Source organism: Sus scrofa, chromosome Y (assembly GCF_000003025.6).
Source record: "Sus scrofa isolate TJ Tabasco breed Duroc chromosome Y, Sscrofa11.1, whole genome shotgun sequence".
Lineage (NCBI taxonomy): Eukaryota > Metazoa > Chordata > Mammalia > Artiodactyla > Suidae > Sus > Sus scrofa.
The window spans coordinates 5,530,799-5,539,739 of NC_010462.3; the positions used below are offsets into that span (position 1 = coordinate 5,530,799).

The 8,941-nt window shown below is 50.2% G+C and overlaps 1 long non-coding RNA gene across 3 annotated transcripts in view; it reads right to left on the reverse strand.

The window, feature by feature from the left end:
• The window catches only part of LOC110257932, a 79,840-nt gene extending 75,740 nt beyond the window's left edge, over positions 1 to 4,100 (reverse strand). For 2 of the 3 annotated variants that reach the window (XR_002340932.1, XR_002340933.1), the window contains exons 1-2: positions 3,964 to 4,097; positions 3,405 to 3,561 (exon numbers count right to left, since the gene is read on the reverse strand). This is a non-coding gene — a long non-coding RNA (uncharacterized LOC110257932). Of the gene's footprint in view, positions 1 to 3,404; positions 3,562 to 3,919 lie in introns of all 3 variants that reach the window. The other variant, XR_002340934.1, reaches the window with a different exon arrangement.

The window sequence follows — 8,941 nt, forward strand, 5'->3', positions numbered from 1 at the left end:
ATATATATAACTGAGTCGCTTTGCTGTACAGCAGAAATTGACAGAAAATTGTAAATCAATTCTAATGGAAAAAATTAAAATCTTTAAAAAATAGTACATGTAGATCCCTATTTAGTACTTCTAAAGCAGCACCATCCATCCCAACATTTTCTAAACACCTGTATGTTTTCTGAGCATCTAAAACATTCAGAGTCCAGTGGAGAATCTTGCTTTTTCACGGTGTGGGTTCTGTGCCCTGGACCTAACAGAAGAAAATCTGCATCCCTATAAAGACTATTAAAAAGTAATGGGTCAAGTACAAAAAGACCCTAAAAACAATATGTCTTAATATAATGTCCATACCTACAAAAGAGAACCCCTCCTCTGCTGTTGGTGGGAATGTAAATTCCTGCAGCTGAGGCAGGAGATAGATGAGCTCCAGGATAGGCATTTGCAACGAGCTTCTCATTTACACTTCTTGAGGCAGGAGACAGGTGGGCTCTGGGACAAGCATTTACAACCAGCCACCTGTCTAGGCTTTAAGACTGAAGCAGCAGGCACAAAGCAATAACTGGTACTTGTCTTCTGTGCCCTTGTTAAACAATGCTGATAATAGGACCAGAAGATGGGCTGAGCCCTGCTTGGAGAGGACAAAGAGGTCACATACTCCCCATCCTTGGCGTCAGCGAGCCCCCAACTCCACATGCACAGAGAGACCCCTCTGGTTCAGAAACGGAGGGGGTGCCGGGCCATCCTAAGTCTGAATCACCTTCCCGCCAAGCTCCGCTCTAGAATCCGTCTTGGCCAAAAGATGCGCACGCAGATCGGGGAGGACCCTAGGTCTGGTCAGGTGTGAAAGCTAAAACCAGGTAATTGGCCAAAGGAAGACAAAGACCTGGAAGAACTGGCCCATATGTGTGATTTAAATCACCTGTCTGGCGCGATCCTTATGGAGGGGCGTGCCTGCACCTTCACGCCTCCTTTGGGTGTGTGTGACTGCTTTACTTCTGCCCTAGATACATAGACTCATCCTCTGTATTTCTGTGCTCTCCCACTTGTCCTGCTGTGTTTCTAACAATAAACTTTGTACCTGTTTTCACAGTCTTTGCCCCCCTGAAACATTCTGCTTTCAACAGGGGGCAAGAATCAGGGCAGGTCTGCTTTCAGCCTCCAGCCGGTGTTCGTGGGTAGGATTCCTGGGTTTCACCCAGGCTGCCCAGGTTCCACTGCTGAGCAGAGAATTAAGATCTCGCTTCAAGCAATCACTCATTGCTGACTCTTTAACATCACAACCACTATGGAAAACAGTATGAAGTTTTCTTAGAAAAACTAAGAATACAAGTACCCTATGATCCACCAATCTCACTCCTGGGCATTTATATGGGGGGAAAAAAGCCACTCATTTGAAGGTACATGTACCCCTACGTTCACAGCAACACTACATACATATATATATATATATATATATGTATAGGTCTTTTTAGGGCCACACCTGTGGCATATGGAGGTTCCCAAGCTAGGAGTCTAATTAGCGCCGCAGCTGCTGGCCTACATCGCAGCCACAGCATCACAGGATCTGAGCCACGTCTGCGACCTACACCACAGCTCACAGCAATGCCAGATCCTTAACCCACTGAATGAGGCCAGGGATCGAACCTGCACCCTCATGGTTCCTAGTAGGATTCATTTCTGCTGAGCCACGATGGGAACTCCTACAGCAGCACTATTCAAAATAGTCAAGACAATGGAAACAACATTGATAGATGAATGAATAAAGATGTGGTATATTTATACGATGGAATACTACTCGGTCATAAAAAAGAATGGAATAATACCATTTATAGCAACATGGGTGGACTTAGAGATCACACTAAATCCAGGCCGAATGTATGATATCACTTATATGTGGAATCTAAGAAAAGGATACAAATGAACTTATTAACAGAACAGAAACAGACTCACCTAAAACACAAAGTTACCAAAGGGGAAACGTGGGGGTGGGGAATAGATTAGGAGCTGGGGATTAACAAATACACACTATTCTATATAAAATAGGTCAAAAACAAGGTCCTACTGTACAACACAGGAACTATATTCAACATCCTGTGATACATTATAACTTAAAAGCATATGGAAAAGAATAATGCAGTTGGACTAGTGTCCTCACAAGAGGAGGAGGTCAGGACACAGACACACACAGAGGGATGACCCTGTGAGGACACAGGGAGGAGATAGCCCATCCACACGCCCAGGAGAGAGGTCTCGGGAGGGACCAGCCCTGCCCACTCCTGCGTCTCAGACTGCAGGCTCCAGGAAGGGGAGACATAACATCATTGCTTAAGCAGCTCTGTCTGGGCTACTTTGTAATCAAGCCACCCAGCTGACTCATATAAGCAGTAAGCGACCAGCTCACGGCATGGGGGGCTGCTTGGCCACCGCCCCTGTGGGCAGTCGTGCTCCACCCCAAGAACGATCCCCCCTGCCCCCCGAAGGTAGGCCTGCTGAACCCAGGCATCTGCCCGATTGGTTCTCACTAACAGGACCCAGCTAAGAGGCCAATTCCACGCTGTTCAAAGGCAGCGCGGTTTCCCGCTCGCGTTTGGAAGGCTACGGTAAAGTGAATCCACGTGAGCGAAGGGCTTGCTACCCGCCCCTCCCAGGGCTGAGCAGCATGTTCCCCAGGACGCCCCTGTGTCCCCCACGTTCCAAGCTGGATGGCCACGTGCTGTGGAGACGGGCTGGGCCCTGAAAGGGGCTCCAGTGCTCTGAAACCCCTGGCTGCCAGGAGGATGGCCAAAGGCCCGGCTGAGCCAGCAGGGAGCCCCGCAGACGCATCACCCCCCATTCTGGCCACGTGGGTGTGACCTCCCGCGACCTCGGCGGCTCAGGCCCCAGCCTGCCACCTGCTCCCAGCGCACCCGCCAGGCTCCCGCAGCCCCCCTCATCCGACATCCACCCTGGCCCTGCTTCCCAGACCTCCGGAGAGCCTGCCCACCGCCCGCCCCCAAGGACACGGAGCTTGTCCTGGCAGATAACGCTTGGGTGTCAGAGAACCTTCTGGAGTCCACCGAGCAAACTCTGAAACAAACCGAAGCAGGACTCGCAGAACCTTCTGGAGTCCACTCAGCAAACTCTGAACAAAACCGGACCAGAAGTCGCAGAACTTTCTGGAGTCCGTGGAGCAACCTCTAAACAAAACACAGCCCGAATTCACAAAACCTTCTGGAGCCCAGAAAGCCAACTCCAAATACAAGGGAACCAGAACTCACCAAACAGAACCTTCTGGAGCCACAGAGCAAAGTAGATAAAGCGGACCCAGGACTCACCGGGAGGGCGGCTGGGGAGACGGGGAAGCCGAGCATCCTCGTGGAGGCTGCGCTCCGGGCCTCGGGGCAGCGCCGGGCCCAGACGCCCATTGGACTCACCTGCGTCCCGATGAAGCGCCGAACCGGGTCCTTCTGAGCTGGAGAACCCGCACTGGCACAGTCTCTGCACCGGAGGCTCCCTGAGCCGTGGCTTCCAGACGCAGATGCCAAAGCAGAAACGCTGTGAACGCTGGACACCTGGCCATCCTCCCTGAAGCTGCAGGAAGAGGTGGCCTAAGCTGGCCTGCCACTGTCACAATGGCCACTCGCCGCCCCGCCAGTTTCTGTGCGTGGCCAGTGGGGACAGCTTGTCACCGCAGAGCGCCTCAACCCCCGTGGGACTGCGGGGTGTCCTAGGACGTGGCAGGCTGGGGCCTCAGGGCAAGTAGGCCCACAGAGCCACCAGTGTCACACGAGGTGGCCCCACTCAGACCGAGAGGGACGCCGAGCAGGATCCCTGGGGCCCTGCAAGGCGGCTGCCAGCACAGAGGCACTGGAGAGGCCCGCGCTCAGCCCCGGGGGAGAGCAAGGTAAGCCCTGCCCACCGGCAGGATCTCTTTGTTCTTTGACTATACCTGGTGGGGCCGAGAGCAGGGGATCCCTCCCAAGAGACACGAACCTGGTCTGTCCGCCTGCCTACGGAGGCGCCGGCTAAGGAGGCTTGCTGTTCTGAGGCGCAAAGCACCCTGCTCCCACCAGGCAGGGAGCTGCCCAGGGGGGATTAAACAGGGGAACTATTTTGGTTGCCCCGCCCCACCCACGTGCAGGGGAAGGAGGAGGGGCGGGGCGTGGAGATGGAGACAGGGCGGGGGGAGGGGCGGTCATTACCAGTGACCTTGGCTGCATCACCTGTGCTTGAGTGATGACACCTCCACTAAGCCCACCCGGGGAGGGCTCCCCCTGGGCGACCGCGTGGATGTGGGGGGGGGGGTTCCCCGCTCCACTGCGTGCAGGCGGAGGAGGGGCTGGATGTGGAGATGAACCAGGAGTTCATCACCAGTGGTTTTGTCAGCATCACCTGCGCGCACGTGAGGATGCCTCCCCTAAGCCCGCAAGGGGAGGGTACCCACCGGGGGACTGCGTGGAGGGCGGGGGCGCCAGGTGCGCTTGGAGACGGCGTCGAAGGGCCGGTGCGTTTCCCCCCACTCCCGTTAGCGAAAAACAACAGAATTCAGCTGAGTGCATGTCCATGCTCTATTGGCTTTATTTTTGATTCCTGAAAGGGGCAGCACCTGGTTAGCGCGTGGAAAGGAGCTTCTGGGAGCTGAGCGCAAGGAAGGGCTTTTGCAGGCAGGAGGTGCATAGATGTTATGGCAATGCCGCTGTCCTGTAGGGGAGGGGTGGGGGGGGGGCGCTCATTCCTCAAGCGCAGGCAGTTCCTGATGGTCTGGTTTAAGACTGTTTCTGGAAGAGCCGAGACTGCAGTTGAGTCTAAGTTTGGTGAAAGGGGGCTTGGGGTAAAAGATGCCATGTGGGGCCTGGTGTCTGGTCTTTAACAGCCCAGGCAGTGCCCTGTGCCACTCTTCCATCTGGCTGCTCCTGCGTCATCATCTCCTTTTGTAATAAACCTGTAACCCCGCAGGTATGGTGTTTCTCTGTGAGCCATGTTGGCACGTTAATGAGAGGCTCCCACCCAAAGCCCCTGGAACAGAAGCACAGGTGACAACCTGGACCTGTGATTGGGGAGGCGGGGTTGGCGCTGAGCCCTTAAGGTCCCTCCAGGTGGAGAGTGTTGAAGGTGAGTCTGGTGGCAGGACCCCCAGCTGGTGTGGAGAATTGTTTGCTGCTGGGACGGAAACGCGAGCAATGAAATTGCTACCAGAATGGGAGAGAAACTGACGTCAGTGATTTTAGTTGCTTCTTGTTTTTTGCCGTAAAAATGTGAGGCTCTGCGTTCTCTTCTGAGCAGTGTTTGCTCTGATGTCCTGTGTTTCCTAGCTCTGGATATTCCACGCTGGGGTTTTGAGTCCTTCTTGGATCCAAATGTTGCTTAGGAGAAAACGTTAATATTTCCCGGCAAAGGGCCTTTAGATGGGTTATGTCTCATTTTATTGAATTGGGAGTTGAGACTGTTTCTGTACTGATTTGCTTTGTTTTTTCTTTTATTCTTTTTATTTTCGTGAAGGATGGTGAATGTACAATGTTGTATGAATTTCTGCGGCTGTACAGCAAAGTGATTCACTTACACTTATATATATTCTTGTTCATATTCTTTTCTGTGATGGTTTATCTCAGGATATTGAATATAGTTCCCTGCACTCTACAGAAGGGCCTTGTTTATTCTTTCTCTAGGTAATAGTTTGCACCCGCTAATTCTGAACTCCCCACCCATCCCCTCCCTCTGCCCACCCCCTTGGCCACGTGTCTGTGCGTCTGTTTGTGTTTGGACTTACTTTTTTAAGACAGTAAAATGCGTATCACTTAAAAATTCAGATTGTAGGTGTTCCCAACTAGGAAATGAACCTGACTAGGATCCATGAGGTTGCAGGTTCGATCCCTGGCCTCGCTCCGTGGGTTAAGGATCCATTGTTGCCGTGAGCTGTGGTGTAGGCCAGCAACTACAGCTCTGATTAGAGCCCTAGCCTGGGAATCTCTATATGCCACAAGTGCGACCCTCAAAAAAACAAAAAAAATTTTTTTTGGATTGTAGCACATCAGGCTTAGAACGCAAACCTGGTACCCTGTCCCCCCCAGGCCCCACCCCTGTGGCAACGCTTGTTCCTACTTTCTGATGTGTGTCGTTCTAGATTGCAAGGACAGAACTACTGATTCGGGGCACTTAGGTGTTAGGCATTGTCTGCTGAGGTTGAGGTCAGAAATAGGCATATTTATGTCACACAGTTTCTCAACTCATAACTAACTGTATTCTAACTGAAATGAAGTGAAACTAAATGCCGGATTTATTTTTAGGGAATGCAATCTCCCGTATTGCATCTCATTTCGAAAGGAGTTAACATTAACCCAGTGCTTCAGGTGAAGATGTTACACGTGTGTGATTGTCTTGTGTGTTTTTTTCTTTCCTGGAGATAAAATCGTGAATACCTTCCCTTACGTCACACTGGGTGACGTCTCCATGCATGTGGCACAAGCAGCGTCTCAGAAACAAGGGCCAAGAAAAATCAATGAAAGTCTGTCTACCTTGGACGTTCCCTTAGAAAGTGAAAAGCTCTGTGTGTGTGTGTGTGTTGGGGGAGGTGATTTAGGCCACGCCCACCCGAACTGAGCCGATCCAAGGGAAGTACTTTGGTGTGGCTTTATTTTTCTCCCCAAGGCTTAGCGTGTCATAGCCTGGATGCACAGGTCATGTACAGGAAGATGACCTGGCCACAGGTCAAGGTCAAACTCAGGGTGGGGCCCACCAGCAATCTTCCCAACAGGTGGGTCTCCCCGTCCCCACTCAAGGCTGTCTTTCATGGAATAAGGGAGATGGTTCTTTATATTCAGGAGAGAGGAGGGTAGGTTTGTACAAGTATCTAGAAAAGATCCAAGGAGCCCAGTCCACTGTCATGGGTGATGGTGGCCAAGGAGCCTGTCTTCTTAGAGAAGACAGATGGAGTGTCCTGGGGCCTGAACCCCAACTCTTCCCTCGGGTCCTTTTAATTGTGCGGGATCTTAAAGGCACATGAGGACAGCCTACCCTCCTTTGCTCCCATCGTCCATCATTTTAGCGCCTAGGATGAAAGACTTTGCCCAGGGTCTCTTACAGCCCAAGTCTGTTTGCTTTGGGGATGGATTCTCCCTCACGGCCGAGGTCAGAGATTTGCAGAAATGCCACGTGATTTAACTAAGAATGAGAAAGAGGCTCACACCTGTGGCATCTGCAGAACCATGGGAAAACAGAGGAAAGTGCCACAACCAACTCCCTTATTCCACAAGGTCGCCAAGGGCCAAGTTGGCCTCAGAAAGGTGTCTTTTCCTGTGCACTGTGCATCTACGGGAAGTGAGCAGGTGATGGTCTGCCTGACATCCATCAAGTCCACACCTCCTGCCAGCATAAGAACTCTGACGCAGAATGGCCCATTTGTCTTCATTTCCATCTTTAAAAGCGGGTGGACGGAGCAGATGCAGCTTAAACAATGGCTTCACGGCAACATGAATAGAAAACCTTAATGTCTCATTGAATTAGCAGTGTCATTAAGATTCAGGAATGCGCAAGAACACGGCTAAACAGTTTCTCCAGTGAAGTGTGCACAGTTCATTTTTGAAACCCTACACTAATCCTTCTCTTGTCAAATGTGATCATTAGGAGGCATTCTCCCTACTAGAGTTGGACTCCAGAGTTTCATGGGCCACACAAAACCTTTATAATGCGAAACGGCCCAGGAAAATCTGAAACATGGTGCCAAATGCTTTGAGGAATATGGGAAAAGGAGAATAATACATGGATTGTTGTATTAGGGGTCTCTAGAGATAATGAAATGAAAAGGTATAATAATGTGTGTGTGTGGAGGGGGAGAGATGCAGAGAGAGAGACAGAGTGAAGCAAAGAGCCAGACAGACACAGAGAGATTTTTAAGGAATTAGCCCATGTGATTATGAGAGCTGTCAAGTCAGAAATCTCCAGGGTAGACCAGTAGGCTGCAAAGCCTGGTCAAAATTGGTGTTGCAGCTTGACTCCAATGTCTGGAGGTAGAAGTCTCTCTTCTGCAGGGTCATGCTTAGTCTTTGCTTTTGTGGCCTTCAACTGATTGGGTGCGGCCCACCCACACTGTGGCAGGCAGTCTGTTTAACTTCAATGTTCATCTCATCTAAAAAATACCTTTACAGAGACCTTTAGACTGCTGTTGGACCAAATATCAGGGTACCATGGACTAGCCTGGTGATGGATAAAAGTAACCACCCACCACAATTATATGAATACCATTTATATCATAAATGCATTTTTATCTTGAGGTTATCATTCTTTGGGGGTTCTTGATGGCCACCTGCTTTTTTTTTTCTTCCACTTGGAGAAAATGATGGGAGACAGTAGTTTTGTCTTTCTAAGAAATGATAGAGTGTGGGGAGGGGAGAAGGAAAGAGGGAAGGAAGGAAGGTACATCAACTATAATTAAAAAAAGATTATTGTCTCAAAACCCCTGCAGGATAGGATACAAGGATATTCACCTGAAATAGGCAGGTGATTTGTCTGAGACGAGTTAGCTCCCTCCCATCTGTGCTATATTGGTTGGCAGGAAATGACATGCTGAAACTGCGCTGCAGACGTCAAACCAAAAAACCAGTCATTTCCTTCAAAAGGACCTGAGATTTCCCTGCCTCATGTTGCACTGTGTAAGTAAAAGACTGTTGGTTCGCACATGTTCACTTTCTTCCTGCATTTAGTCCAATCGTGCATCAAAATAACAAGACAAGAAAAAAGCAGTACACAGCATAAATGCAGCAAATAAAAGCAAATGTGATACATGGCATATTAGATTAAAAAACTAGTTCTAGGAGTTCCCAGGTCATCTGGTGGTTAAGGATCCAGTGATGTACTTGCTGTGGCTTGGGTTCCATCCCTGGCCCAGGGAACTTCCACATGCCACGGGCACAGCCAAAACAAACTAAAAATCAAAACCTGATTCTAACAATAGCCAAGACATGGAAACAACTTAAAT